The sequence below is a fragment of the Corvus cornix genome, chromosome 20 (genome assembly GCF_000738735.6).
Source record: "Corvus cornix cornix isolate S_Up_H32 chromosome 20, ASM73873v5, whole genome shotgun sequence".
Taxonomy (NCBI): Eukaryota; Metazoa; Chordata; class Aves; order Passeriformes; family Corvidae; genus Corvus; species Corvus cornix.
The window spans coordinates 1,164,529-1,188,903 of NC_046349.1; the positions used below are offsets into that span (position 1 = coordinate 1,164,529).

The 24,375-nt window shown below is 61.7% G+C and overlaps 1 protein-coding gene across 14 annotated transcripts in view; it reads right to left on the minus strand.

Annotated features, from left to right (window-relative positions):
• EPB41L1 (erythrocyte membrane protein band 4.1 like 1) overlaps positions 1-24,375 on the minus strand; it is a 65,020-nt gene that overhangs the window by 30,724 nt on the left and 9,921 nt on the right. Inside the window, exon 3 of one of the 14 annotated variants that reach the window (XM_039563233.1) lies at positions 18,943-19,139. The exons of 12 other annotated variants lie outside the window; for them this stretch is intronic. The gene's annotated coding sequence lies outside the window, so the exon portion shown is untranslated. Of the gene's footprint in view, positions 1-3,360; positions 3,620-18,942; positions 19,140-24,375 lie in introns of those variants that run through there. One more of the 14 variants, XM_039563231.1, reaches the window with a different exon arrangement.

Genomic DNA, 24,375 nt, shown 5'->3' on the forward strand with positions numbered 1-24,375 from the left:
TGGCACCCCCGCCCTCACTGTTACAAAGCAAACCCATCCCACACCACAGCTCCTGTCCCACTGCTGCCCTTCAGGTGTCCTCAGCAGTGGGAAGATGTGAAACCTTCCCAGGAAAATGACTAAAACTGGCTCTGGGGGTGGAGGGAACGGAGAGGAGGTGACGGAGAAGACAGGGAGTCAAGCCTACGCCTTCCGCCGGATTCGCAGCCAGGAGACCCCGGGAACATTCCCCTCCCGTGCCTGTGCTGGCTGTGTGGTCACCACAGAAGCCTCAGCTCACACCCAAAGGCCCAGGATTTCACCCCCTTGTCCCAGGGCCACGTCCTCCTGGCCATGACAGGCTGGACAACCAGCCCTGAGCAGCATCGGCTCCTCCTGACAGCCCCCACTGCTCGGCCAAGGCCACCAGGAGCCTTCAGAGGTCACCAGTGGTTTGTTTTTTCCACAGAGGAAACAGGGCTGCTGTTTTTCCACTGCAAATTCAAGCAGTTGCTCGCTCCCAGCCCCAATCCCTGTGCGGATCATTCCCAAGCGCTTCCGCTCGGATCTCAGTGTGTGAATTTTTAATCAACGTGAAATCTCTAAAATGACAACTTTGGGCCAAAAACATGCTGAGCTTTTCTCTTGACATTTCTAAACTTTCTTCCAAACTCCTTTTCCCCCGCCGTGATCCCTGAGGAAATGAGGGGGTTTTTAAGGGTAGCAAGCTGGGAATTCATCCCACCTCACTTTTGCATCTTGAGCTCCAGTTCCAACCTTCTGATGGTGGAGCCTGATCCAGGGACTGGCTTCCAGCTGAAGCCAGTGAGAGCATGGCACAGCAGTGCCAGGGGGCAGAGCTCTGGGAGGGAGCCTGGCAAACGCCCAGGGACCATCTCCCTGCTCCCAGGGCAGGGAATCCCTCAGGCTCTGGCCTTGCAGCCGTGCTGGGGAGGCTCCGGTCCCTGGACGGGGTCATTGCTGGGGCCAGGAGCTGACTGAGGGAGCCAGGGCTGGCAGGGGCACGGCCCCGGGCACAGCCCCGCTCAGCTGAGCCCTGCAGCTGCACGGCCCCGATGCAGGGACCACGCTGGCACAGCCACAAGGGCCGCATTCAGGAGCTGTTCCCAGCTCGCCCTGGGGCTGAGTGGGGAGGCCGGGGCTCCTCTAGCACTGCTGCTCACCCCAGTGCTGCTGCAGCCGAGGGTCAGCCCCAGCCTGGCAGCACCAAGCCCCTGGGGACGGTGGCACCAGCAGTGGGACGCTGCCACCCTCCATGGCAGCCTGGTCGCCTGGGGCTGTGGGAGGACACCAAGGCTGACATGTGGGAGGACCACCAGCACCCTCGGTGCCAGGCTGGGGGTGCTCAGCACCCTGGGGGCACCTGCAGGCTCTGTAGGGACCCGAGCAGCACTCACACTGCTCGTCCCAGCCCTTTGTCCCTCTGTCTTGCCCATGGCCTTTCCCATGGCTGCAGAAGGAGATGCTGCCCTGGAGCAGCTCTGTGCCGTGGGCAGGAGCTGTCCCTGCTGGGAAGGGGCAGCGCAGCACGGACAGGGAGCAGCGGCCATGGAGCCCTGCCCATCCCACAGCACCTTCCATGTGCAAACAGCTCCTGCTGCCCCACAGAGCCCCTGGAGTGGGGGCCATGGCTGCAGAAAGGACACAGGTCCCAGCGTGCTGCCCAAGGGACAACTTCACTGAAGCACCTGCTGTCACAGACCCGTAGAAGAGGTTTACACCCCAACTGCAGAGAACCTGATGGACGCCACATCACTTAATTTCTTTCTAAACACTTCCCACAGCAGGAGCAGGACCCATCCCTGGGCAGCCTTCCCACGCTGTCCCAGCCCTTCCCAGCACCCAGCCTTGCTCGTGCCTGTCCCACTGGAGCAGCTCCTGTGCTGAGGCTGTTGGAGGCAGGACACAGACCCCGAGACCCTGCCCTGTGCAGAGCAGCAGCCAAAGGGCTCCTCCTGGCACCCACAGGCCCTGGTGCCCCGTGCCCAGTTTCCAGCGACGGCTGGGGGATGTTCTCCTCAGGGGAGAGGGCTGGAGCCGGAGGGAGCTCCAGGCTACAGAGCAGGCACGTGGGAATGGTGACTGCAAAGGAAGCCTTAGCAGGATCAGAGGCAGACCTGCTTGTCATGCCTGGAATCTCCTCCCATCATCTGCCTGCCTGCTCCTCCTCCCCTCGGTGTTTTCCCCTTCAAGCCAGAGTGTGGATTTCCCAGCTGCTTTCCCCCAGCACCTTCCCAGCACATCCCAGCTCCAGCCTCTGCAGTGCTGCTCTCCCAGAGCCTTCCCTTCCCTTCCCTGCAGGCTGCTCTCCCCCTCCCCTGCCCAGTCACTCCCAGCTGCCGGGAGTTTCCAAGGCTGACCATCCTCCTTTTCGCCTGGGCTCCCCCGTACCCCCCTCACTCCCTGCAGAGGCTCTTGCCCACCCATGAGGCTTCACCTTTGGAGCATCTCGGTCACAGACAGGCAGCAGACCCTGCTGAGTGCCCAAACTGGGCTCCACAGAGATGGGTGACAACCCAGTGACAACCCTCACCCTGCCAAGGGCCCGTGGGGCTGAGGGTGGCATCAAAGCCCCCATGACACGGTGGGATCACACTGGGGGACAGATGCTGCCTCGGAGACAGACGGGCACGGGGAGCAGCCTGCGGGGGTGGCAGCGGCTGCGTGGCACGGGGCAGGGGCCAGGTACCTGCCAGCCTCCAAGCAGAACGGAGATGCTCAGCAGGGCTGTGGCACCCCGAGGGGGCAGGGGCTGAGCTGGCGGGGGACAGGAGCACAGGCAGCACCTTGCAGCCATCCTGGAAACCTGAGGGGAGCCCGGCGGGGAGTCCTGGGTACCCAGGGACACAGAAACAGCAAACAAGGAAAGCAGCCCCAGAGCCCCGGCAGCACACAGCACCCTGAGCCCCAGTGCCACCCCTGAGCCCCAGTGCCACCCCTGGGCCCTCACCCCCTGGCACAGGAAATCCCCACACAAATCCCCAAACTGCTCCGCAGTGCAGCCCAAGAGCTCTCCTGTGCTGCTCTGCAGCAGGGCCAGAGAATCATATGAGCTGTTTATGGTGAGGGGGGGATCAGAAACACAGGGCATCCCCTGCTCCTGGGGACTGAACCCTGATCTCCCCACGGGGACTGGCAGGGGCAGAGCTCTGCAGTGTCCCGAGCTGTAAAAGCGCCCCGTCATAGAATCATAGAACCGCCAAGTTTGGAAAAGACCTCTAAGATCAAGTCCCACCGCCCCCATCGCCGCCAGGCTCCCGGAGCCGCATCCCACCCGGCCGTCCCCAGGCACCCGCTGCTGGCTACAGCCCGGGCCAGCAGCGGCAGCGGCGGCGGCAGCAGGGCCGAGCATCGCCCTACCTGGGTGCCAGCTCCGCCTGGCTCCGGCGCGGCTCATCCCGCCGGGCTGGCGCTGCGGCCGAGGCAGCGCTTTCTGCAGAGCCGCCCCTTCCCACGCCCCGCGCGGTGACGGACGGACGGGTGGATGGATGGATGGATGGATGGATGGATGGATGGATGGATGTGCACTGCAGCCGCAGAAGCAGGGAGCGGGGCTGCCGGGCTGCCCCCCAGGCGTGCCGGGGGCGTCCCCCGGGGGTGCCGGTGCCAGCCCCACCGCCCCCCGTGCCCGCAAACACCTGACTCATCCCGGCCGGGCGCTGCTGCCGGGATCCTTCCCCGCGCCCGCCCGGCCGGGAGGGAGAGCTCGGCTGCGCGTCTTTATGCCGAGCTGAGCTGGCACTGCCCTGCACTGCCCGGCCCCCCGTGGGTGCAGCCAGCACCGCGCTGCCACCAGAGCCCGGCACCCGCTCGCCCCAGGCAGCGGCGGCTGAACAGAGGCTCTTTCATGGGCCCTGTCCGGGGTGAAGTGCCAGCGTGCCAGCCGGCACATCCCTGTCCCCGGGGCACACGTCCCCTCCTCGTGCCCCGGGAGGGACAGCCCCACGGAGCAAGCACGGGGAGGACACTGCGGGGGTGCTCGCACCCCACAACGCAACGGGGGGGTCCCCCGGAGCCCAGCGCTGACCCCGGCGGGCAGAGGGACAGGTCCTGCAGGCGGTGGGGACACCCAGAGCACAGGCAGGGGCTGGGGTATTCTGGCCAGGTGCGGGCAGCCTGCGGGAGCAGCAGTGCCCAGGCAGGACCCACCAGGTCTGGCACACGCTGATGGAGTCCCGGGCATGCCGAGCCATCGGGAACCCAAGGGGACAAAGCACAAGTCTGGGGACGTGCTGGGAGACTCCCGTCAGGCTCTGGCTGTCGGGATACAGGCACCCACTGTGTGGGTGACCATGCTGGATGCAGAGGGAGAAACCCCGCCCGCCCAGTTGCTCACCAGTATGAGCTCCCCAAGTGGTACCCATGGGTTGGGATGCTCATGGACTGTTCCCCCAGCTGAGAACATCAGCCCTGGGGGAACCAGGTGGGCAGGGATGGGGTCACAGCCCCCACAGCCCTCCCTGAGCCCTCCCCGGGGCTGGGCACCTTCACAGGGACTCACAGGGACTCCTGAGCCACTGAACTGGGACAGCCCCGGGGGTCCCAGTCTCAAATACAGAAGCCTGCAGCCGGGAGAACCAGTAATCCCACACTTCCCAGTGAACTCGTACTCCTCCAAAATCCTTGCCTGGTCTGCACCCTCATCCAACACCTCAGCAGTGCAATCCCCACAGTTCAGGCCGGCCAGGGGCCAGTGGGGCCTGCAGCTCCCCCAGATCCTGCAGCCCCCATGGGAGCACCCACCGTGCCTGGGCAGCCTCAGCATCCCCGAGGGCACTTCCAGCCCTGAATCTCTCCCCGTCCCCCTCTCCAGGAGGGTGCAGCCACTGGGGGTTGGGGCTGGGGGCTACCAGTTCTTGGCTGCTCAGCATCGGTCAGGGCTGGTGTCACCCCCAGCTGTACAGAGCCCCTGGGTGGCTCCATCATGCAGCCTAGGGAAAACGGGGGCAGGAAGGGTCTTCCCTCCATCCCTGGCAGGAAGCAATGATGGACCCAGAGAAAGGGGCTCAGGCTCTGGGGTGCCAGGCTGGAAGGGACCCGGAGCATCCACTACCCACTAACTGCAGAGGGGCCTGTGGAAACTCGGCTCCAAAATCTTCATGGAAAGGGTGGTCTGGCACTGGCACAGGCTGCCCAGGGCAGTGGTGGAGTCACCATCCCTGGGGGAATTTAAAAGACATCCAGATGTGGCACTTGGGGACATGGATGAGTGGTGGCCTTGACAGTGCAGGGTTAAGGTTTGGACTGGACACACAGAATCCCTTTCCAACCTCAGTGGCTCCATGACTGGTGAGACCCCCAGGGTGCACAAGGACTGGGGAGACCTGAACAGCTACAGGTTTCAAAGGGGGTCCTGCTGGCACTTGGGCCTTGTAGCATCAGCACCTTCACTGTGCCCATGGAGCACCGCACTGTGCCCTGCTGAACCCCTGCACACTGCCAGAGGCCACTGCATTGTGCTCGAGAAGTGGAACACAGGCTGGGGGAGGCTGGAGGCACCTCTGGAGGTCACCTTGCCCAGCCCCCTGCTCCGTCAGGGCCACCCAGAGCCGGCTGCCCAGGATGTGTCCAGGTGGCTTTTGAGTCTCTCCAGGGATGGAGACTCCACCACCTCCCCGGGCACCTGCACCAGTGCTCGGCCACCCTCCCAGTGCAGAAGTGTGTCCTGAGCTCGGAGGGCCCCTCCTATGTGTCAGTCTGTGCCTGTGGCTCCTGGGGCTGTCCCTGGCCCTGTCCTCTTGGCACTCCATGGATGAGCTCCCACATTTTCTCTCTAAGGAGAGGCACATGAACCCCTTGGGCTGGCACAGGCCAACTCAGGCAGCACTTTGGAGGGGGAGGCAGGGCCCAAGAGACCTTCACCCATGTTCCAGTGCAGGGATGGGGCCAACAGAAGGACATCAGCCATGGTGCCACCCCCCAGAAGAGCCCCCCCGAACTGCCATGGTGACAACAGGCTCAGCGAGGACCCAGCTAATTCCTGAGTCATCCCATGGAGATGGGCCTGGGCCTGATCCTGCACCTCCTCACCCACCAAGAAACCACACCAAGACACCTCCCAGAGGAAGGAGCAGCTTGGGGACCCCACAGGTGCCCCCCCGCCCCCAAAAGTGCCCTCCAAGCAAGCACTGAGCCAAGCTCCTGCACAGGCAGTGCTGTTGGAGAGTCCTCCCTTGCTCCTGCTGACCCCGTGGCACCGTTTCCTCACATCCCTGTGGTCCCACATGGCACAGGAGGGCATTGCCTGCATCCCCCACTGCCACTCTGAGCACGATTTGGTGACTCAGGCCCACAGCAGGACACAGCTCAGTCCTGGAAGAGGTCAGGGCTGAACTGGGCTTTGGTTTTAGTTCAGTGTCCCAGGAAGTCCTCAGATCCCAGCAGGGGATACTGTGGGGACAGAGGGCTCTCGTCCCTGCACCATCACCCTGGCAAAGCTGCCAGCCATCCTTTTGGAGGCATTTGGGAACCTGGAGGAAGGCAGAGAGCTGCTGATAGAGCCTCTGACTTCAAGCACCAACGTTCCTCATTAAGCGGGTAGAAATAAAGCTGGGGTGGAGGGAGGGGAGGGCCGGCAAAGCCGATCCCTGCTGTGCTGGAAAGGCTGGAAAATCAATTGGAAAACACCCCCCAAACTAGCCCTGGGCACATTCCTCCCTGGACCCTGGCATGGCCACAGGGCAGGAGGGGAGTGCTGGGGGCACTGCAGCCCGGGGGGAGGAAGGGCTGGCACAGCAGCGGGGACAGGGCACTGGGCCCCGGCTGCACCAGCCCCGCTCAGGGCTGGCTCTGGGCCCACGGGGCACGATGGCTCTCCCTGCTCGGGAAGGGGACTGCCTCGTGCTGGGGGACAGGAACATCCTCCCTGTGTCCCCTCCCTGAGCTCACCCCATCCCCACAGGGGAAACTGAGGCACGGGGGGCTCGGTCAGAGCAAGGCAGCCTCCCTGCCCCTCGCCCTGGCGGAGGTGTTGGCATTTGGCACCAGCCTCGTCCTATACCCAGCTGCCATCTCAGGCCCCCGACAGGGAAACACCCCATTAATCCTTGAGGGTTTAAATCCTGCTGAGGGCTCATCATTCCCTGCAGCCTCCAGCCATCAGAGGCACCTCGGGCACCCCAGGCACAGCTGGTCATGGGGAGACACTGTCCCCACACGTGTCCCTGCTGCCCTCCCTGTCTGAGCACGAGAAGGGAGGATTTGGGAGGCCAGGGGCTCTGGCATGGCACAGCTGATCCACACCCACACCAGTCATTTCCCAAAACACCCCGCTTGGACCACTTGTCCCTGTCAAGGTCTGTCCTCAGCACCCACCTCAGAGCTCTCACTGGAGGCTGCTATTTGAATATTTGTGGGGTTTAGCCCAATTCCCCATTTTTGGGATGCCTGGCTCACACTTTCTGAACATCTACAGACACCAGAGTAGCCTTCCCTCTGGTTCCTCCCCACCTAACCCTCTCCCAGCCATGTTTGTCACAGAGAGGGGACCCTGTGGCTGCTCAGCCATGAGCCCCATTTCCACCACTGACAGACTGAAACAGGACCGGGACCCTGAAAAACCCCGGAGTGTCCCCAAATGAGACTAAATAACACAAGCATGTGCAACACAGCCCCCCTGCCCATGCCAGGATCCCACACCACACCAAGCAACAGGGGCAGGGGCACCGACTCATGGGCAGGACAGGAACACCAGGGAGCAGCCTGTCCTTGGGGAAGACCCACAGCTCCAAGGAGAATCCGTAGGGCAGACGAGGAGGAACCCTCTGCCGTGCATGGAAACATCCCCCTGGTATCCAGGATCCCGGGATGCTGCAGGGAAGGACACAGCCCCTCTGTGGGTGCCTGGGCAGGAGAAGAAAGAGGATTTTCAGCTTTTTCCAAGGCAAGGGCAGCTCAGAAGCCTCAGGGGTGCTCAGGCCTCGCAGGCAATTATCAAAGATAAGAGACAAATGTTTTTAGGGGAAGGGATGCAAGAGGGATCAGAGAGGGGAGAAGAAAGAGCGAGTGAGCTCAGAGCTGCAGCAGGCTGGGAGCAGCACACGAGATTCCTTTATCAGCTCTGACCTTCCTTGTAGGGGACACCCCGGGACACAGAGGGGACTCGGGTGCAGAGGAGAAGGGACCTCAGTCCTGCCCCAGGGCTGAAACTGCACTGCAGGGAACCCCCCAGCCCCACACAGGTGCCCCCAGAGCTGCCCACACCGGGGTCCTGTCACCTGCCCCCACCCCAGAGGCAGGACATGCTGTGCCATGCCCCAGGTCCCGTGGGACAGGGGTGTCCCACTGCTCCGGGAAGCCTGCAGGGCCTCCCACAGCAGCCAGGCTTGCTGCTATCTCTCCTTGTGTTTTCCAGTTTATCTTGGACAGTGCTCCAGTGCCTGGGGTCCCCACGACCCCCGGGACTCTCCCTGAAGCAAAGCTCCCCGGGAGCTGAGACGGGGAAGGACCATGGCCAGATATCGCCCCGGGGCTGCCCCACAGCAGCCTTGGCAGAGATGGATGGCAAGAGGCTCAGCCTGGAACAACCTTTCCTACCCACCTTTGGCTCCAGCTGCTGAGCAAATACTTCCCCAGTCTCCCTTCTGTACGAGCTCACAGCAGCAGCATTGGTGCCCCCACAAAGCTGGGCAGAATCCTCTGGCATCCAGGTGCCCCAACACTACAAACACCCAAACTGGGGCTGGACTGGGAACTCCTCAGTGCCTTGCAAAATGCAACCAAAGAAGCAAATCTCCCCAGGGGCTGTGCTGGCCGGGTCCAGGGCCCTGGCAGGCTCCTGCTGGGGGGAGCAACCCCTTACCCAGAGCAGCTCTTTGTGTAGGACAAACCTCAAGGGCACAGAGGAGAGGAGCCACCAGCCCTCCCCACTCTCCGTGGAGGAGACAGGGAGGGGACAGGCCATGCCACCCAGCCTGGAGGAGCAGGAGTGGAGCTGCCCCCTGCCCACCTCGCCGAGCCCCACATCAGCCCCCCACATCCCCCAGGAGCTGGGACCCCTCAGCCCCAGTGCTGCTGCACAAGGTGAGAAGTGCCCACACCCCGTGCTGGGGAAGGGATTTACTCCCATTCCCTCCTGCTTCACAGCCTTTAGACGTTCCTGGCTGCCTCTGAGCAGCCATCAGCCCTGCCCAGGCTGCTCTCCCTGCCTGTTTGCTGCTCAGGATGTATTTATAATGGATGGCTTATCCCCATTAATGCAGCGTCACCACTGCACAGCCAACACACCCTGACCCCTCCCTCAGCCTGCACAAACCCCAAAGTCCCCGGACAGCACCCACCCCTCAACCTGAGGGTTTGAAGCTCTCAGTCCCCGAGTCCTAAAGCACACGTGTGGCTTTGCTGGGCTCCAGCTGCTGCAGGGAAACTGGAACTTGGAAATTTCCATCCTCTGAAGCATCTCACAGATACACAAAAGGACTAAAAAGGTGTCAAAGGAGATTGAACAGGAGCCAGGAATAGCATCCAGGGAAGGACCATGGCCAGACATCCCCCTTGAGCCGGTCCACAGCAGCCTTGGCAGAGATGGATGGCAAGAGGTTCAGCCTGGAACAACCTTTCCTACCCGCCTTTGGCTCTGCTCTGCTGAGCAAACACTTCCCCAGTCTCCCTTCTGTATGAGCTCACAGCAGCAGCATTGGTGCCCCTACAAAGCCGAGCAGAATCCTCTGGCATCCAGGTGCCCCGACACTACAAACACCCAAACTGGGGCTGAACTGGGAACTCCTCAGTGCCTTGCAAAATGCAACCAAAAAAAAGCCCCCACTCTCAGGATCCAGCTTGGCACAGGGCACCTGCTCTGCAGAAGTCCTTCAGAAGGAAAGCAGGGGCTAGGAAGCACCGGCCTGGCCACGCACTGAGGCTGGAGAACAGCCTCTGACCCCACCCTGAGCTACAGCACCGAGGATGGGCCAAGGCCCTGAGAGCACTGTACCTGTGGGCAGTTCTCATAGCTCCTGGGGATGGTATCTGAGCTCAGAAAAGACATGGAAAGATGCCCAAATAAGATTTTTGAAGCATAACAATGGTGCTTGGGTTGGTTCAGAATAGCTGAATGGATTTCAGCCTGGAGAAGAGAAGGTTCTGGGAAGAGCTTAGAGCCCCTTCCAGCACCAGGAGGTGCTCCAGGAGAGCTGGAGGGAGACTGGGGACAAGGGCCTGGAGGGACAGGACACAGGGAATGGCTTCCCAGTGCCAGAGGGCAGGGAGGGATGGGATATTGGGAAGGAATTGTTCCCTGTGAGGGTGGGGAGGCCCTGGCACAGGGTGCCCAGAGCAGCTGGGGCTGCCCCTGGATCCCTGGAAGTGTCCAAGGCCAGGGACATTGGGGCTTGGAGCAGCCTGGGACAGTGGAAGGTGTCCCTGCCCATGGCAGGGGTGGGATGGGATGGGCTTTAAGGTCCCTCCAACCCAAACCATTCTGTGGCTCCATGATTTACAGTGGTGCCAGATGTGCTGGAGCTCCCTTGGCAGGCAGAGCACATCTCCCCATCTAAGAGCTGCTGTACCTGGCAGCCAGGCTCGGGAAATGCTGATAAGATGAGGGAAAACATCTTCTCCAGCTCCTCCCGCGCTGCCCTCCTTCCAGCCCATTAATCCCCGCTGCAGCAGCCCGTGGCTGTCTCTCACCGCCGTGAATCATCGGCACCAAACGCTGACTCACAGAGGTGAGCGAGGCTCCGGATGCGGCTGACGCGGGAGCCCCGGGCCCGCAGCCCCCCCTGCGCAGGGAGACAACGCTCCAAGAGGTGCTGGAATGCACTCGGCTCCACACAGGGAGCAGCTCCATCCATCCCGGCCCGACGAGCCTTGAACGCTCCGTGATGGAGAGAAGAGTGGATAAGGCCACAGGGATGCTTCAGGGCTGGAGCCCCTCTGCTCTGGAGCCAGGCTGGGAGAGCTGGGGGTGTTCACCTGGAGGGGAGAAGGCTCCAGGGAAACCCCAGAACCCCTTCCAGAGCCTAAAGATCACTGGAAATAGAGAGAGAGAGATTTTTTACATGGAGAGAGAATGACAGGACAAGGGGGAGCTGTTCCAAACTAAAACAAGAGAAATTCAGATCAGATGTTAGGAAGGAATTGTTCCCTGGGAGGGTGGGGAGGCCCTGGCACAGAGTGCCCAGAGAAGCTGTGGCTGCCCCTGGATCCCTGGGAATGTCCAAGACCGGGTTGGACGGGGCTTGGAGCAGCCTGGGACAGTGGGAGGTGTCCCTGCCCATGGCAGGGGTGGCACTGGATGGGCTTTAGGGTCCCTTCCAACCCAAACCAGTCTGGGATTCCATAAATCCTCTCCTGCACCACCACCTGTGCCAGGGCTTTATCCTCCTCAGCTTAGAGAGTTGTTCTCCCTCTCAGCAAACCTCCCTCCCTCCAGATGTGGGCTGTTGTTGTTGTCCCTGCCTTGAGCAGCCAGGACAAAGCTCCTTCTGCCTTCCCACTCTTTGAAGCTCTGCAGCTCCCCACTGTCCCCAGGCCTCCATGACCCCTCCACAGACCAGCCCTGCAGGGATCAGGTGGCAGTGACAGCTCCATCCTGCACGGAGAAGCCAACAGCCCTGGTGGGTCACAGAAGCCCTCTGCAGCCACCATCCGACCAGCAGAACCTGACTCCACCCCAAGCACCAAGTGCCTGCTCAGCTCCATCAGGCTCTGGCCTTGGTCCTTCCCAGGGCCGATCCAGAGGCTCTCCAAGAGCAGCAGGACTCCAGAGCCCTGTGGAGCTGCCCAGGGAGGACCCTGCAGCCCCAGCAGCTCCTCTCTGTCCACCTGGGCAGGGGCACCGAGCGCTGCCGGGGCCCAACCCGACACATTCGGTTCCTCCTCCCGCCTGCAGGGCCTTGGCTGCTCCCTAAGGGAACGGACTGGATGGCCCCTGGGCTTCGCTCCTCCTCTCTGCCTGGCTGCTGCAGGTCTCCGTTAGCTGGGACAGCCCAGCTTTGTGATCACAGCACCGAAATCTGCCCTCTGGTGCAAAACTTCCTCTGACCCCTCATCCCTGCATACTTCTCTCAATCCCCCTCTGTTCCCTCCTCAGGTCCAGCTATTCCTCCAGTGTTGCTCAGGTCAGTCACAGAGGGGTATTTCAGCCTCCCAGTCTTTTCCCAGACAATCACAATCTCTCCTGCTGTTCTCCATTTACAGTGAGCAGTTCCTGCTCGCCTCGCACCGCATCCCCTGGGCACCTCGATTCCCGCAGGAGCACAGGGACACTGCGGTGCTGGGACAAGCTTTGCTCCTCTCCTGCCACCACCATCCACCTCATCCCACCCTCCCTGTGGCCGCCAGGTGCCTGCAGGCATTGTCCCTCCATTCCCTGAGCCTCACCCCACACATCCCTCCCTGTCCGCACACATGCGCAGGGTCACGGCCACGCTGCCCCAGTCCCCTCCAAGCCTGCTCCTGCCCACGCCTTGGCCAGGAGCCTTGGGAAGGATGTCAGAGCAGGAGAGCACGTTGTTCTCCTGCCCAGCAGGATGCTATTGAGCTCAAAAACATCACACCGGGAACATGAAGGGCAGTGAGAGCATTCCCTCTTCACCTTCAGGTCCCCAGCCTGTGAGCAGGTTCCACACCAGCCCAGGTGAGCTCTGTCATCTTGTCCTGCCAACCTGACCTCAGCTGTCTCACCCCATGGCAGCACAGCACCGGGAAGCACCAGCTCCTCATCTCGAGTGCTGTGTCCAGTTCTGGGCCCCTCACAAGAGAGAAATCAAGGGGCTGGAGTGTGTCCAGGGATAAGAACAGAGCCTGGGAAGGGGCTGGAGCCCCAGGAGCGGCTGAGGGAGCTGGGAAAGGGGCTCAGCCTGGAGCAAAGGAGGCTCAGGGGGACCTTGTGGCTCTGCACAACTCCCTGACAGGAGGGGGCAGCCGGGGGGGTCGGGCTCTGCTCCCAGGGAACAGGGACAGGAGGAGAGGGAACGGCCTCAAGTTGCACCAGCAGAGATTTAGATTGGATACCTTGGAAAATTTCTTCACTGAAAGGGTTGCCAGGCATTGGAAGGGAGCTGCCCAGGCAGGTGGTGGAGTCCCCACCCCTAAAGGTGGTCAAGAAACGATTGGATGTGGCACTCGGTGCTACAGTTTAGTTGACAAGGTGGTGATCAGTCAAAGGGTGGAGCCAATGATCTTGGAGGCCTTTTCCAACCGGAATGGTTCTGCAGTCCAGGAGGGGAAGAGCAAAGAGGTCTGAACCTGTCAGTGGAGGAGATCACCATGGACTGAGCACGGGAGGCTGCTCCCAGGGAAACTGCAGGGACACGTCCACTCCTGTCCCTCTGGCACAGAGGATGGGTCCAGCCCAGAGCCTGCCTGACCAGGGAGTGCAGGAAGGGCTCCTCCAGGCTGGCTGGACCAGCCCCTTCCTGGGGACAGACCCTGTAGGGCTTTGCTGGTGACTCCAGACACCTTTGTCCAGACAGGTGGGTGCTGTCCTGCCCCGAGCCAGCATGGCAAGCTTGGGCTGTTGAGCTGGTGTGCTCAGTTCCACTGACCTGACCTGGAGTTCCCCATGGATGCTGAGCCAGGGAAAAGGAGCCAAGCCCAGGCTGAGGCACCAGTGAAGCAGACAGAGCAGACAGCGGCTCATCACTGACACAGAGTGTGACAGCCAGGCTGGAGCTGCCAAGCAAAGAATTGGGTCAAGGGGGGGAAAAAGAGGAGAGCAAAGGCTGTAAGGGTGGGATGATCTCATGGGAACACACTCACACGAAGGCAGTGATCCTGTGGGACACCTCCAGAAGCTCTGGGATCCACCACCTGAAAGGAGCCCATGGCGTGGGGGTCTCCCACCTCCCTGCAGCCAGCCCAGCCTTAATTGACATGTGTTGAATGTGTGTTTGGGCAATTATGGATTTACATTATGTCAGCAGCTGCCTGGAGCCCAGACATCTGCTCGCTCATCATGCCCGAGCCAGGCAGCGTGGAGACATCTGACCCTGGAGCACACGGAGCTGCCAGGCAGCAAAGGGCCTCCCCTCCGCAGGCTCTGTGCTCCCCTGGCATCATCGCCTGCAGGGCACAGGCAGTGACCTCCTGCCCACGCTGCCAGCCCCTGAGCCGGGGTTAATAGAGCAGCCTGAGCTTATTCCACAAAGCTACACCCTGGAAGTGGAGATCAGCATCCCTGCAGCTCCAGAGGCAGCGTGCCACATGTCAACAATGAATCATGAGAAAGTTGGGGGGAGGAAAAGAAGCCACCAAACTGACAGGGAGTCGTCCCCCGAGCCAGGCAGCGGTGGCAGCTCACCATGACACAGCTGCCAGAGAGCTGCTGAGAGCAGCCGGGGCAGAGCCCATCCCGAGAGACCAAACCCTCCTTCCAGCTTGCTCTGGCCCCAACCCTTCTGGCACCAGGAAAAACCAGGGAAGAGGAGCACGGCTTCTGCTGCATCCCAGGGGGCTGGGCTGAGGCACCTCCTCCTCCTCTGAGCCTGCCAGGATGCGAAGGCAGCGTCCTCCCTCGCACGGCGGGACACGGTCCTTTTGCCAGACCTGGGAAGTTTGGGGCTGCTTTAAACAAGGTTTCACTCCTATCCTTTTGAGTGACACCTCCCAGCTGAGAAAATAAGTCCAGGAATGAGTTGCTGTGTCCCCTCAGAAGCCAAGAAACACCTTCCACAGCCTCATTAAGGCTCAAATGAAGATGTCCCAGCTGGTGGGCAGGAGAGCCGTGGGTCAGGCCCTGCAAGCACCCAGTGCCTCTCCAGATGGAAGCACAGCCCAGACACCATGGAGCAGGGAGAGAGAAGAGCCAGCACACTCTGCAGCCCCCAGTCCCCCCTGGTTTCTGTCCCTGCTCCCACCGGAGCAGGAGGGGACCAGCAGCAGTGCCACAGCCACCGTGTGCCACCACTGAGCCTTGGAGTCACAGCACCGTCCTCGGGGCACACCACGTCCTGCCCACTCAGTGCTCTGGGGGCTTTCCTGCTTTCCTTGGCACCCACGGGCCCCCCCATCTCACCTGCAAAAGCCAGGCCCTATTGATGCCCTCAGCCACGCCAGGGCACCTGCCCAGCAGCTCCACAGTCCCACAGCCCCTGGAGGTGCCACAGGCATGATGCTGTTCCAGAGCTCTCCAGTTCCAGCCCAATTCCCTCACTCTCTCCCTGGGACTCAGCAGCACAAGCAGAAGTTCCTCTCTGTCACCAGTGGTGAAAAACCATCCTCTGCTCCCATGCAGAGCCTTGGCTCCGTGAGAGCCATCCCTGCTGCTCACCAGTACCCTCCCTGACTGGGGACCTTCATGTCAGCACAGCCACACCTGCCTGCAGGCTCACAGGGACCCCAAAACTCCGCCCAGAGCACAGGATCCCATAGTCCCAGAGTGTGGCACTTGGGAGCAGCAGGTGCATCAGGGACAGGTCCTTGTGGCAGGATCCAGCAGCAAACCAGGCATTCCCTGCGCCTGCACAGCCACCAGCAACCCCACCCCACTGCCTGATCCCTGCCCACTGCTCCAGGGAAGAGCCCAGGGCTCTGGAAGTCCCTTGGGGCTTCCTGCACAGCCAAAGGCTGCCCAGCTTGTCCCCTCCATCACTCCAGGCAGCCCCGTAAAGCCAGGAATGTGCCTCTTCCAGGGAAACACCAACCTTTCAAAAGGCACGGCTTGCACGGTCAGCAGAGTAGGGACCGCACCAGCAGAGGAGAGAGGGGAAATTCCCGATCCGACAGCACAGCCGGGGCTTTCAGCTCTTCCAGCAAAGTCCAGCAAGAAGCACAGGCTGGACAGGAGAAGGCTGGGGAGAAAGCAGGTGCTCAGCACACAGCATCCTCCAGTGCCGTGGCACGTGGTGAATCAGCCCTGGGGAGGCACTGAAGGGCTAAAGCCACCCCCAAAACATCCTCCCCGTCCTCCAGGCACAGAGAAGGCTCCTTCCCACCTGCAGGGTGTCACCTGAGCCAAACACCCTCCCAGTGCCTTACAAGCACTCGGCCTTGGGAAGGGCATAAAGAAACAGGAGCCAAGGCCACAAGGTACCCAGGCAGGGTTGGGGTCACCCTGAGGGCCACCCAGCCCTCCTGTACCAGCCTGAGTGTCCCTGTCCCAACACAGCCAGCACCTAAGGAGGGCCCAAGGCATCCAGGCTCCCTGGGCACAACTGTCCCAGAGGGGAAAGCTGCTCCTGCAGCACTCCACAGCCAGCCCACCCACACGCCCAGCCCGAGGGCTGCAGGGTGTCTCACGGTGCAGGAGCCTTGGGGCTCTCCACTTTTGGCCCTGCTTCCCAGAGCCAGGCAGGGAAGTAGTGCTGAGGTGGGAATCCCAAGCAGAAGGGTCAACAGAGCTCCAAGACATCTTCCTTCCCCAGGGAAGGGTTTCAGTGATCTTGGGCAGAGAAACCCCAAATCAGGGTTTGGTGGTGCCCAGAGACACCCTGGGGTGCTCTCCTGCCCCAGCACAGGGTGGTGTGGGCAGCATCGTGGAGGGGAGGATGTGGGAATGCCAGAGCAGGCAGGCAGGGCTTGGGCAGGGATGCGCTGGGAATGGTACCCGGGAAGCTCCACCTCTGCTGGTTGCTTAGCGACCAGCATCCCGCAGGAGCCGCCGCCAGCAGCAGCCCTGCTGCGGACACGGGGCAGCCCAGGAACCGGCCCTGCTGCGGACACGGGGCAGCCCAGGAACCGGCCCTGCTGCGGACACGGGGCAGCCCAGGAACCGGCCCTGCTGCGGACACGGGGCAGCTCAGGAACCGGCCCTGCTGCCCACCAGCCTCCCCTCCCTGCTGCAGCACCAGGAGCTGGCTCCACCGGGATGTGCCCCGCTGCACCCCACAGCTCAGCCCCACCTCGGCACAAAGGCCTCCAGCAAAGGGAGCAGCAGTCTAAACGAGACCCTCCCACCCCAGGTCCAGCTGCTGCCTCCAGAAACTGATAAATGCTATACAGGGCAAGGAAAAGGACACATGGGAACACCTCCAGCCCTTCTGAGCCCATCTCAAGAGCCAGTCCAGCTGACTGGGATCCCAGAATGGTTTGGGTTGGAAGGGACCTTAAAGCCCATCCAGTGCCACCCCTGCCATGGGCAGGGACACCTTCCACTGTCCAGCCTGGCCTTGGGCACTGCCAGGGATCCAGGGGCAGCCACAGCTGCTCTGGGAATTCCATCCCAGCCCCTCCCCACCCTCACAGGGAGCAATTCCCTTCCAATATCCCATCCATCCCTGCCCTCTGGCAGTGGGAAGCCATTCCCCTTTGTCCTGTTTCTCCATCCCTTGTCCCAAGTCCCTCTCCAGCTCTCTTGGAGCCTCTTAAGGCACTGGAAGGGCCTCTAAGGCCTCTCTGGAGGCTTCTCCTCTCCAGGCTGAACACCCAACAGAAGCCAACATCCTCCAAACACCTCAAAATTCATTTTCATGGAAGAAAACGCTACGAGTTCACAGGAGAAGAGCAGCAGGTCCATAAATGAAACAGGCAGGAGCTCAAGGGACAGAGGTGCTCTTGCAAATGTCTTTTTGGGCCCTGCCTGCAATTTATGCTGCTCTTCATCTCCCTTCCAGCTTACCTGGCTGCAAAGAGGAGCAGGAAACTGCTGTATTAACCATGGAAAATTCCAGCTGGAAAACAGACCTTTGAGGGCTTCCTAAAACTACCCCCAGCACTGGTGTCTCTAGCAGAGCTCTGACCTCTCACAGGTCAGAGGTACAGAGTAAATCCAAGCTTTCCCTTTGACTCGGCACCCGAAAATCCGACTGATCACCAGTGCTGCAGGAAATCAATGCACCCACCAGCACATGGAGGCTCCCACGAGCTTCCCACCCTGGCACTGCCCCCTTGCACCCTGGCACTGCACCCTGGGCATTGAGGAGCCTGAGAGAGCTGCAGTTGGCTGCTCCCCAAAGTCCCCAGCTGCCCCCACCCCCAGCCAGGGCACCCATCCCTGCTGGCATATGGATGTGCTGGGGCACAGCATCCCACACTGCCTCACCCACCAGCAGCATCAAACCCTAAGGTTTTTCAGGGAAGTGGAGGAGAATATCTTAGGTGGGTTATTTTGGGTTTTTTTTTTAAGATATGGTAAGGAGATTTTTTTTTTTTTTTTGCAACAAAATGCCTATTGCTATGAGGGTTTTAAACCAAAAGAAACATCCCAAAAATCCATTCTTTCCCGAGCACAGGTTCACCAAGGCTCAGGGGGCTGGTCACAGGCCCCAGCAGGGCCAGGGCAGCCCCGAGGAGCCCAAAAGGCTGCTCTGCTGAGCCCTATGAGGTGCAGCTGGCACCAGCTTGTGCCAGAGACCGAGGTGCTGACACCTCTCCAAGCTCTGCCTTGATCCAGGCCTGACACCACAAACAATGCCCCTGCTTGGGATTTATTCCATTTGCTTTGTATCACTCCCAAAGACAAAGCTGAAAACTCCTTTTTTGCCCCTGCTGAGCTGACAGTTCAAGCCTGACTCAGCCCTGGCACAGGCAGCAGCGGCTGCAGCTCCATCCCCTCCCGGCCTCCCCTGCCCACGCTGTGCCCTCAGAACCCGGCGGCTCCAGGCCAGGTGTGCCCCCAGCTCTGCCATCTCACCAACGCTGTCCCCTGCCCCGCTCCCGCAGGCTGGGGGGAGCTGAGCTGAGCCCCTCCCACACAACCCAATCCCGACAACCAGCCCCAATCCCGACAACCAGCCCCAATCCCGACAACCGGCCCCAATCCCGACAACCGGCCCCAATCCCGACAACCAGCCCCAATCCCGACAACCAGCCCCAATCCCGACAAACCGGCCCCAATCCCGACAACCGGCCCCAATCCCGACCCGTCCCAGGGCCAGCCCCGGGCGAGCATGGAGCCCCCGCTGCAGAGCTGCTCCAGCCTCCAGTGCCCCCATCCAGCTCCCTCCAAGGCCTCCCCCCACGGAGGGTCCCCCATGCCAGCCCCTCCCAGGCACAGGGAAGACATTTTCTGGGAAGCAAATATTGCTGCTTTTCCCTCGCTCTCCCCCAGCCCTTCCATTTTACCTCCTGGACAACCCTGCGCACAGCAGTTGTTCTTCCTGGCTGTTTAATCTCTCCCCAGCTCCCAGAGGATGTTCGCTCAGTGCCTGCAGAAGCTCAGCTACCTTTGATGTGTCTCAAATTCTACCCCCAGGCAGGTGACAAGTATTCAGGGAACTTGGACAATTAAATGACAAGAGAAGGAAGGGCTGCAGAAAAAGCTTAAAAACATAAAAATAAATAAATAAAGGGGAAGCAAAAAGCAAATCGGAGCAAAGCTTCCCCTCCCCACCACACCCAAGGGCAGAGCCCGAGGAAGGCAGAGCCTGAAAGAGCCACCAGAACCTCCTGCTCTGAGAGCAGCGTCCCAACCCAGGCACCCTGAGCCCTACCTTGGGAGCAGGGATCCCACAGCCAGGATGGGAGCAGGGATCCCACAGCCACAGCCAGAATGGGAGCAGGGATCCCACAGCCAGGATGGGAGCAGGGATCCCACAGCCAGGATGGGAGCAGGGATCCCACAGCCACAGCTGGTCTGGCCCCACCACAGCACATCCCAACACAGGAATTTGTGTCCAGGGTCCTGGACCAGGGAGCAGCCCTGGGCAGAGGCTGGCACTGCTCCTGCCCTCCCAACTGAACTGGGAAAGCTTCAGGCAGGAGCAGGAACACAAAGCCAGAGGTGGCTCCAGCTCAGCCAGTCCACTGCAGCCTGAGCCCTCTATCCCACCCAGCCTGGGCTGGCACAGCACCGTGTGCCGCTGCTCGCCAGTCCCTGGGCACCCCTTGGGCACCTGAAGGTGGTCCGTGACTGGTCCCTTCTAGAAGAGGAGAGAAGCCTGGACTTTCCAAGAGCTGGGGCTGCCCACCTTGGTCACCAGGGGGATGAGCTGAGTGGTGGCAAGGCCACCTGCCTCCCCAGACAGCATCACCCTGCTGGGGCTGGCACAAGGGACACCCTTGGCGATGGCTCTGGAGCCTGGGCCCTGCTCCATGCCACAAGCACCCACAGCCACCCGACTCTTCCCAGCCTGCCCTGACCTCAGGGCACCATCCAGGGCACCCACAGCCACCAGGAGCCACCGGTGAGGGTGCTCACAGCACCAAGGCCTCTTGGCACACACATGGCTCAGCACTGTGCCCCTGCAACAGCCTCAGGGACTGTCCCTGGGGCTGTCCCTGCTGGCAGCCAGGGGTGGCACAGTCCTCCCCGCACGGCCGCAGCATCCGCCACATCCCACGGCTCTGTCTCCCCGGCAACCCGGGTACCTTCTCACTCGCAGCTGAGCAGGCTTGTGCACAAAAGCCGAGCTGAAGCCAGAGTAGGATTAGGGCAGCCCTCTCCTTCCCTCATCCTCCCGAATTCAGCCATTCCCAATTTCCCATCCAAAACCCACCACGAAGCACAGCCTCGCAGTGAGGAACAGGCTGTTCCTGCCCACCCCACCTGCCCCCACACCAGTGGCTGCACTGGCAAGCACTGGGATTCTGGCTGGAGGAAGGTGGGACCTGTGGAGCAGGTGGAGTGACAACACTGCTCAGCACTGGCTCCCTTGAGTGACAGCGAGCACACGGGAGCTGGGCAAGCATCTCCAGGTGGCACCACTGGCAACCAGACCCAACCTCCCACTCCACCCAGCAAGCCCGGTGGCCTGAGGCTCTGACAGCTCCTCCACAGCGCAGAGCTCCCTTCAATGCCCCACCAACCCCCCAGCATCCCACCAAGCATCCTGCCTGCTGCACAGGGGCTCCCAGAGAAAGGAAAGAATGGCAAGGGCTGTGGGAAATGGGCTGGAAGAAGCCAGAGAGGTGCTGTTGGAAGATGATGCCCCAGAGCACAGCTGCATCAGGGCCAGGTGCTCTCCTGAACACGGTCCAGCCTCTGCTGCTCCCCAGGGAGCAAGTCCTGCAGATCCCCAGCCCACAGTGGGCCTGCTCAGATGCTGCCCACAGCTCCACATCCCCTGGGCCCTGCTGTGCCAGAAAAGCTGTTAAAACACCACTCCCGGGTGGCAAATCCTCCTGCACAGGGATCTGAGAGCAGACAGCTCTTCCTCTCCACCCAGCCCCACAGGGATCCCCAGTGCAGCAAGGCAGGAGCCAGCCCAGCCCTCAAACCCTTGGCCAAGAGCCGTGGGGAGGGTGGGACAGCAGGTGGGAACAGAGCTCTCCATCACCTGCCGAGGGCCTGGGCGAGCACAGGGCCACCAGGGCAGCAAAGCTGCACCTTCCCAGGAAAGCCCCAGCTCCTGTTGCCTGAGCAGGCAGCCCTGCATGCCAAAGGAGTGGCAAGATCCCAGCGTGGCTCTGGGCTAAGCAGGCTCCAACAGCCGGGCACAGGGGTCAGAGTGGGTGGGCACCCCAGCCCGCCCCGCCGTGACCCGGCACAGGGGAAGCCCAGCTCCTGAGCGCTGTGATGCACAAGAGGTTAAAGGGTGGGCCAAGGCAAGCAGGGGGTTGGCCAGCAGCCAGCCTTTCCCGAGAGTTTGACGGAGCTGGCAGCTCCCCCAGGCTTCAGGGCCTGCATTGCCACATACCACAAACCTGTTTGCTCAGCCCAAGCAGCTGGGATGGCACAGAGCAAGGCTCGTTGACCGAGGCATGTCTTGCAGCCAGGATGGGCCCCAAATCAAGAGGAAAGTGCAGCAGCAGCCCCGGGGCAGGGCGGGGCAGGGCCAGGCAGGGCACTGCCCTGGTACCCGCAGGCAGCACTGCCAGCTCCCACTGGCTGTGCCATGGCTGTGCCAGGGCTGTGCCAGGGCTGTGCCAGGGCTGCCAGGGTCCTGCTGTGGCGAGTGGTGAAGGGCAGGGAGCACAGAACAGCCTCATCCTCCCAACTACTCTGTAAAACAGCCCGACAGCCTTTCTGAGGCCAAAGGGGATCCGTGCAGTGTCCTGGGCCAATTCCTTTTACAGGGACTTAATCCTGCCCAGGCTGTTGAGGGGGCACCTCAGCAGGGGCTCCGTGCCCACCTGAGCTTTGCAGGCGTTAAAAGCTGCCCGTGAGCAGAGCTGTGGGACTGAACCCCCCAGTGACACATCCCGACAGCCCCGGGGCTCTGCCTGGGGCACGGAGTGGCAGTGCCAGGAGCTGGCCCTGCCCTGCTGACCCCCCGTGCTTTTTGGGATGGGGAGTGACTGTCCAAAAGGTGCCACAGCCAAGCAGAGCGGTCAGCCCAGGCAGGGGGCAGGACCACCAGCCCTGCAGCCATCCCTGCCCTCCTGCTCCAGCCCTCACGTGGGGATGGCAGCAGAGCACAGCCCTGGGATGTTCTGGTGCAGCAGGGGAGGGACACTGAGCCAAAGGCTGTGATGGCAGCAGCCAGCGCCCTGCAAAGCCAGTTCAGATGCCACTGCCCACTGTGGAGCACCAGCAAGGCCCCTGGGTGGCACTCCAGGAGCAGGCAGGGGTGTGGAGCCCTTGTGGAAGGGCCATCACCAGGGAATGCTCTTCCCCTGCCCCTGACTGGCTCCCATCCTTCCTGCCCCCAGAGGAAGGCAGAGACCACGGGTTCAGCTGCCTTGTGCTGGGATGTGGCAGCCAGGGGAGATCAGCTGTGCAGGAACACAGGGCCAGACATCCTGGAAAGCAGCGGGTTGGAAGAGGAGAGGAGCTTGAGGAGGGGAGCTGCACCCAGAGCAAGGGGAGCCACAAAAGGAGCCCAGTCCTGGCACAGGCTCAGCCCTGCCTTCCCCATCTTCTCTGCCTTCCAAAGAAAGGGCCAAGCACTCTCCCCCCCATCATCATCCTCTGCTCTGCAGTCCCACAAGGGCCCTGTCTCTGTCTAAAGTGGTGATAAAGTGTCACTTTCCCCAAGGTAGTGGTGACACCTTGTGCACCACTTCGAGGAGGATGGGGTAGCTCAGCTGGAAGGGACCCTAACCCTAACCCTAACCCTAACCCTACAGTGACCATCAGGCCAACGGATTCCCAAGGAATCAGCCCCTACCCAACCCCAGCAGCCAGGAGCCCTGCCCAGGAGCTGGGATACAGCAGCAGCTGTGCGGGAGCTGCTGGAACCCAGAGACAGGAGAAGCTCATTGCCAGCACAACCCCTGTGCCACGACCTCAGTGCCACCAACCCTTCCTGAAGCAGGGGGACACCTCCCTGGGCACACAGCAGCAGCTGGCCTGGCTGGCCCGGGCTGTGCTGGGAAGGATCTGCTTGCCCAGACCTGTGGGGGAGTTGGGACCTGGGGGTGACCGGCACAAGCTGGGAGAGCAGGGACACAGAGCAGCTCTGCTGCAGCTGCCCCAAGGCCCAGCGCTCACGAGATACAAGGGGGAACTGTGAAGCCAGAGACAGCCAGACCTGGGCCACTGCCCCCCAGCTGCACCTGGGCCACCAAAGCCACCAGCAAAGACAAGGGGTTGGCTGGGTACCAGGGGTCACCATGGGGATGGCACATGTCCTGCTCCTCACACCACCCCAGCACGGGGGACCCCAGCAGGGATTTGCACCCCATCCAGGGGCAGAGCTTCCTGGGGCGTTGCCCAGGAGCAGAACACTCCCACATGGGTGCCCAGCCTCCCAGGCAGCCTTCCTGGTACAGAGCCCAGCACAGAGCCCAGGGCACCCTGACCCCACCCTCGAGGGACACTGAGGCCATGCAGGAGCACATGAAATCCACCAGTGACATTGGGCCTGCAGCTCTGCCTCCACCAGCTCCACTGCTCACCCCACTCCCGAAGCCCTGCCATCCTCCTGGCTCTCCCTGCAGCCCCGGGCATGGGTGGAGCTGGCATCTCACAAAGTGCCTGGAGGAGGAGAGCTGGTGAGAAACTGCTCATGAAACGTGGAGACCTGCCCTGCTCCGAGCCAGAGCCAGCTCTGGCCCTGAGGAGCCCATCAGAGCAGCCCACCACAGCCCTCAGCAGGGACTCAGACCCCCTGCCCACATCCACACCCACAGTTATGGAATATCCTAAGTTGGAAAGGACCCACAGGGATCATCCAGTCCAACCCCTGGCCATGCACTGACACCCCAACAACCCCACCCTGGGCATCCCTGAGAGCTCCTGGAGCTCTGGCAGCCTCGGGGCCATGCCCATTCCCTGGGGAGCCTGGGCAGTGCCCAGCACCTTCTGGGCATGGAACCTCTGGATGAAGAACCTGCACCCATTGCCTCGTGTGGGCAGGAGCCAAACCCTGTGGGCAGCAGGGTCTGAGCCCTGTGGTGCACACTGCCACACACTTCTGTCACCTGGGAAAGAGCCAGGACAGCGGGGTGCAGCTGTGGAGAGCCTCATCCCAATTTTCAGACAAGGACATCATCCTCCCACCTCAGCTCAGGGTGAGGGTCGTGCTGCAGCCCTGCTCTGCCCAGGCTCACATCACTCTGCAGGTCAGAGAGCCACAGCCAGAAGCAAGACCTTGTCCCCACAGCCAACCTCAGCCCACACGGGCCCCTGGAAGCAGCTCACATCTGGTTTCACATGGATGCCACTGGGCTGTG